The sequence below is a fragment of the Dipodomys spectabilis genome, unplaced genomic scaffold, assembly GCF_019054845.1.
Source record: "Dipodomys spectabilis isolate Male_0828 unplaced genomic scaffold, ASM1905484v1 ptg000121l, whole genome shotgun sequence".
In the NCBI taxonomy this organism is placed as follows: Eukaryota; Metazoa; Chordata; class Mammalia; order Rodentia; family Heteromyidae; genus Dipodomys; species Dipodomys spectabilis.
Window position 1 is genome coordinate 3,805,263 of NW_024870798.1, and position 7,072 is coordinate 3,812,334.

General features: G+C 32.4%; 1 pseudogene; it reads right to left on the bottom strand.

Annotated features, from left to right (window-relative positions):
• Positions 1–2,512: 2,512 nt before the first annotated feature.
• Positions 2,513–2,609, bottom strand: LOC122115566 (annotated as a pseudogene).
• Between the last annotated feature and the right edge of the window lie 4,463 nt (positions 2,610–7,072).

Genomic DNA, 7,072 nt, shown 5'->3' on the forward strand with positions numbered 1-7,072 from the left:
ATGAAGATGAAAGGAGGGATGTTCTTATTCTGAAAAACTGGCTAGAGGATTGCTCCCACAAAGGTAGTGATGAATTCTTCCAAGAGGTTACAGTAAAATCACTTTCACAACCATGTTCACTGCTGCACTATTCACCGTAGCCAAATTACGGAAACAGCCCACATACCCTTTGGCGGAGTGATGGTTGGAGAAAGTATGGCACATATACACAATTGGATTGCACCTATCCATTTTGAAGACTGTTAAATTATTTGCAAGGAAATGGAGAGATATAAAAATATATTAAGTGAACTAAGTCAGAGCGAGACACACAAAGGACCCATGTTCTGTCTCATATTTGGAAGCTAGAAATTTATACAAGTTTACAAAAAATATTAACCAAAGCATGCTATTTGCAGAGGAGTATTTCAAAGGTGTAATTTCTTATGAAATTGAACTTTAATCCAACAAAATGAATACCAGCAAAATATCACGTGGAACATGTGAGTGGAAGTCAAATGAAGGAATAAAAAGAGTTATGGAGGAAGAGAGTGAAGGTATAATATTCAATGCAGATAGTATGAAACTAGAAAAATTAAAGTGGGGTGAGGTTTGGAAGGCTGTGGAAAAGTTATATAAAGGTCCATTATACTTAAAAAAACTGATTTGTTGAATGGAAATTCCGTGGTATAAGTATTTAAGATAATAAAATATAATTAAAAACAATGGAAATATCTGACATTAAATTCTATTTCCATCTCTTTAAAAAAATAAAATTATTTGCTCTATACTTTGATCAGAGGGATGGATTTTGTGGTGAGCTAGATCATTGCACATCTGTCTCTCTCTTCCTCTCTCCCTTTCATGGTTCTCATAGGTAATATGATTGCTCCATAATTATCCTAATTTATTTTGCTTTTATATTTTTAGTTGCATCATTTCACTTTCTGCTCTGCCATTTCCCAATTCATTTACATTGAAGGCATTATTTCCTATTTTCTCATTCCTAGAATAAGCTGCACATGAATACACCACTGGTCCTCATTTTCAGTCTGTACCTTTGAATACGGAGGAAAATCTTCCTCTGCTCTCTACCAATTCCCTACTCTCCAGTTAGAATAATTTAGAATAGTAAAAATGAAAAAAGAGAAAATAAATAATAGTGAAAAAACAGATGAAGAAAATTCACTGGATATTTCTGACCAGTTCATCCAATGTGAAATATTGGGGAAATACATGGACACCTCATTCTCACTGGCACCCAAATTCTCTGGTTAGGCAATTCTGATGAAGTTGAGGAACAAGATGAAAAAGTGAGAAATGGTATCAATTGCAAGAAAAAAATGGAATAGGATCCAGGTAAATTTCGTCTTTGTTCTGATGAAAATAATCGCCTTACTACAGTGCAGAGACTACTTTCCAAAAGGCCACTCATGTGAATACTAGGGATAACAATGAGTATACCCCTCTACATCGAGAAGCCTACAGTGGAAACTTAGACATTGTCCATGAGTTGGTGGCTCAAGGCAGATATTCATGTAATAACTGTGAATGGCTGGACACCCCTGCACAGTACTTATACATGGAATAATACCAGAGTGGCTTCTTTATTTCATCATGATGCAGATACAAATGGCCAAACTAAAGGCCTGTTGACCCCCTTGCATCTTGCTGCTGGGAATAGATATAGCAAAGATACGCTGGATCTCTTTATGGTGAATCATTATATCAAACCAGGTCTGAAGCACAACTTGGAAGAAACTGCATTTGATATTGCCAAAAGGATAAATATGTATCACTACTTCTTTGAAGTTTTGGAAAGCTGTACATATTGTTCTCCTCAGTCCTAATGGTTCGGTTAAGTTTCTTAAATTTCAAAATTTCCAGTCCATCCTATGTGTCCATACAAAATATTTTCACAATACAAAGCAACAGCAATATCTTACTTTAAAAATTCATGGATTCCATGATATTCTTCCAAATGAATTGCCTGACTTTGATGTCAAAATATACTTGAGTTGTTTGTATACATCTATAATGATTTCTGTAGAGTTTGTGATTTTTTAATAAGAAATAATTTTGACTGATCTGTTGAAATGAGTAGTGCAGAAACTAAAGATATTTCTGGTGCTTGTCTTAAAAAAAGTATATTTTAAAATATTTAGTATTCTGTTTGTATAATGACCATAATCTATTTCATTCTCTCCTAGATATAATACTTTGAATTCGAAATTGTTTTATAATATATAGATTCATTAATAAATGTTTCCTTTCAGATTGCATTCGATATAGAAACAGTTTAAGATTCCTTTAATTCCTAGGTCCTTATATAATTTTATTTGGGATAAAATGACAATGTTATGTTATTTCAAAAGTTTTATAAAGGTTATTCTATGTAAAGGCCTTTTTAAAAAGGTGAAGATTGAATGATGTCAAACTAACTTTTGTTTCTATGAATTACATGTATTATTACACTTGTATATTTGTAATCAACATTTTAATAACTGCTTTTCATTCTTGCATCTGAAGAATGAAAAATATTCAATACTTCCCAAATTTTCATATCATCCTTGTGCAAGAGCCATGTAAATCTTTGTATTGTAATTCAGGTAGACGTGATGCTGAACCAAGTAGTATCCTGTAAATTTAAGTAATTAATGATGCAATCTTAAGACAGGCATATATCCTTGGTTGCCTATTTGTAACAAGGAAACCTTATTGTTCCTAAAATTGCCATTTATCTTATTTCTGTAAAATTCTGTGTATGGTGGAAAAAAACTTATATTGCTTGTTTGATTGCTCACATTTGCAATTTTTTTCTATGACTATTTTAAGTCTTTTTCATTTGAAATTTGATAATACTTTGATAATACTTTATAGCTAGGTCCAAAGGTGATGACTTTTCAAGTACTTATTAATTAACTGATTTAGCTTTGTGGAGCTAATGGAGTCAAAGTAAGCCTTGCTTAATAGCTACTTCTAAACTTCTCCAGCTTAAAATTTCCCAAATGAAGTCTTACTGGCAAAATGTGTCCTTGACCCTTTACCTTTGCTCCATGTAGGAACAGACCAACCAGAATATCTTACCCTGTCAGCATAGAATGACTTATTGGAGCAAAACTAATCTTAGTTACAAGGGATCATAGAGAGACGAACAGTTCAGACAGAACTGTTCAGACAGAAGGTATTTTTTCAAAATATAATTGTTTATTACACCTTTTCATTTCAAAAGTAGCTAAAGCCAAGAACGGGAAAAAATGTTCATATGTATGGTTACCTAATGTCTTGGCATGTCTACCATCCAATCAGGCAGGAACTTACACCATTGATTTTCTATCACCAAATATATTCCATAGCTCCAGGAGAAGTCCATGTGTTTCTCCTCGTTATTAGGCCTTAAATTGGTAATGTTTTAATCACAGTGTTTCCTCTTGCCTCTAGGCTGTATATCTCTGAATGGTAAAGCTTTAGCTCTAATTCTACCAAACACTGAGATAGACATAATGGAATAATACTTTAAAACAGTTGCCTTTGATACACTTGCCACAACAGAACAATGCAAAACATTTTCTTACATTATATATAATTATATGTTTTATATTTATATGTGCTGATTTTATATTTCACACAGTGAATCTTATTAGAATTAATTGATAATTTGACAAATCAATTTATATTTATTCCAATAAATAGATTGGAATATAAATAATCAGGATTAGAATATATAATAGAATATAAAAAGTATCAATGCAATGTTTTCAGTATAAACTTGTGATACCTTCTAAGTGTTCTTGGTCTTCTGAATTCACATAGTAAAAAAACAATGTTGTTTTCCTCTAATCTATAAGGGATTTTACTCTGCTGCTCTGTATATTGTTTTAACTTGCTGGTCCCAAACTGTTTTTTTTTCCATATTTCTGAAGTATTCCTACTGATTATACTCAAATTTTGCTGATATGATGTATAAAAGGTATTATTCTTCCACAGGATCCATGGGTCCTAGGATCCCAGGTCCCAGTTATCTGCATCATCAGATAACTAGGGCTAGAGTTCTTACCTAGGCCCATGCAACATGCCAACAGAAAGTAATTGAAGACCCATCTCAAATTCTCATTTCCTATATTTCAGGGCCCTAATTCCTTGAAATGCAGGAATTAGCAGTAAGTAATTGGGAAATGAAAGGCAACTTAAAATGCAAGATGAAATCACAAAATGTGAAAGTACAGTAGTACAAACTTTCAATTTTCAGATGACCATCCCATATGATTGAACAGGACCACAAATGTCACGAGATTATGTGTAATACACCTCTCCTAATGATTAATGATTTCAGACCAGCATCAGCAGGCCAAAAAAGAGTTCCTGGAACAATAGATCCATAATTGGTCTACAAATGCTAGGAATACTTGACATAGAGGTCAAATATAATTCAGAAAAACATTAATTGAGAAGATCCTTAGTGCTTCAAAACACTGGTATTCCGTAAAACTTGGTTCTGTAGTATAGAAATTTTGTCATTGTCAAACAAATGATTACCTACATTTCATATCCTGAAAGTATGTTCCTTTTCAAATAAACTTTTTAAAATCACATTTGCCAAATAACACTTTACAAGTAGATGATATTTAGTGACGTTACTAGTTTTTCAAGTGTAGGGAGCAAGTTAAAATAGAGTTGATTTACTTACTCAGCACTAATGCCAAACAGGTTCAACCATTCATTAAAGTGTAGAAATATTACTCCCCCCCAACCATTTGTGTTTTTCATTAGGTGACTTCAAAAATTTGTTAAATAGATCAGCCTCCATATTTCAATCCAAAACATTAGCTAATAAAGTAAATTTCATGACATAATAAGTACATTTTAAAAGTCACAAATAGTTGCCTTATCATATGGTGTTTTATGTTTTCCCTATCTGTCTAACATCGTAAGAAATATGACTTTAAGTCTTTAATATGGGTACTCATCAGAGATTTGACAAACATAAAATCTGTCTTCTATTTCTATCATATTCCTCTACAGTAGTAAATTTTAGTTTTCTTCTTTTCTAAAACGTATAGGTAGTAGAAAATATTATCCCATATAAAATAAAATAATCACAAACCACTGCAAAAAGCCACTTATAAAACTGGTAGTTAGGAATACATTCTAAGACTTTTAAGGGGATTGTAGTGAGCATGGACAGCTCATAGCTGGCAAGCTAGTCAGACATGGCTGTGGGTCACGTCTCTATGAGCAGGAAGTGTGCTTCAACTACTTCTCTAGATGACACAACCAGATCTAACCGGCTCTACCCACACTACATCTTCATGTTTTTCCTTTCAAAACTCTTTTATTTGGATGTGGAATTTATTTTCATGTCTTCATTCAACCTGTTCTGCATTGTAGTGAGCTAAATAGGCTCTGTAAAATCACTCCCTCCATTCATGAAACCAATATGCTTGGCTAGGGCTTCTAAGAACGCGTTTACTTGCCTTTTCTATTTGCTCAATTCTTTTCTGATCCCAAAAATTTTGGCTTATGTAATAAGAGAAGTCTTCACTATCTCATGTTAATGAGGATATTATATTTTGTGCGCTACTAAGAAATGTGAAATCATTGGTTTAAAGTATCGAATCAGATTTTTTTTCTGTGGTTCAGTGTTTCACGTGCAAAGACATTGTGTAAAGTATTACAAACAGAAAAGTGTAAACCCAATACCTTCTTTCATTGTTGAGGGCATTTTCTCCCTAAATATTTGGAACCAAATTATCGTTTTCAGAGAATTACTGTTTGGTAATTAAAATCAATTCACAAATTTTGATGTCATTTTTTTTAAGAACTTTGAATTTAAATTCCACTATAATCTTGTTTCACACAGTAAGAAGATATTTCCTGGGTAAGGACAATTCTCAAGGAAACCTACAGGATTTATAGCAAGGTTTCTGAGGTTTGATTGTTTAGTGTGAAAATGAGCCATCTTCACCCACATAGCTCCCTCTCAGCTAAGTCTCCATGGATTACTTTGCATGAAATCCTATTTTCCCAGGCAATTTTAAATTTTCATAATAGGCTAAGTTGTTAAAAGTTTTAACAAATAAAAATTTACCTGTTATAATTTTAAAACTCTTTTGAAATTCCTTTATTAAAACCACGAATTCACCAATCCTAACCCCACTTTTACCATCAAAAAGAGTTAACATGTTGTTTTCATGATATAGTTTCCATAAAACTATTATTTTCCAGTGGTTTTGTTATGCGTATATATAACCATATAAGCTGATTCTGAGCAAAATGAACTCCAAGATATGGAAACAGAGAGTATTATTTACGGCTATTGTTTTTAATGTACTATGTGATTTATATTTTCTTTGGGGTTTTTCCCCTATGCTTTATTCCCTGCTCTATTTGATTATGGTAGCCTGTGTATTGTGTATATATTTACCTTTATTAGAGAAGGGAAGAGGAACCGCAAAACGGTGAGACAAAGGACAAAGGCAAACCAATGCAATAGCAATACTCACAAGACAATATGTTGTAAATGTACATTACAACTTGTGAGGGGTATTGGGGTGAAGGAAAACTGAAGAAAATGAGGGAGGAGGTAACAAGTTTGAAAAGTTATGTATTCACTACCTTAAAAATGCTGTAATCCCACTGTACATCACTTTGACAATAAAATTAAATTTAAAAAATAAGCTGCATGAAATAAAATTACACTGTATTGGTATAATAAATATTATTCTTTATGTAGTAACTTTTTAAAAATCAATACTGGTTGGCGTCTAATTTGAATTAATTACCCCTTTTTAATCAGAGGACTATCAACTTGAATGCTATCTGACTAGAAAATATTTTCATAATATACTTACCAATATTTTGACAAAATAATAAATATATTACTTTCTCATACTAAAAGCAAAAACAGTTTAATTCTATGGAAACCTATAACTTTTAAAAGTAAATAAGTTGTTAAGAAGACAGAATATATGTGTTCTTCAACATTACAATGACTAATAATTACTCATTTTCAAATTAGGAAGATTCCATACCTGAGAGATTCAAAACAGTACCGGCTTGCATGTTATGTAATTCTGCAATAGATGCATTTTCC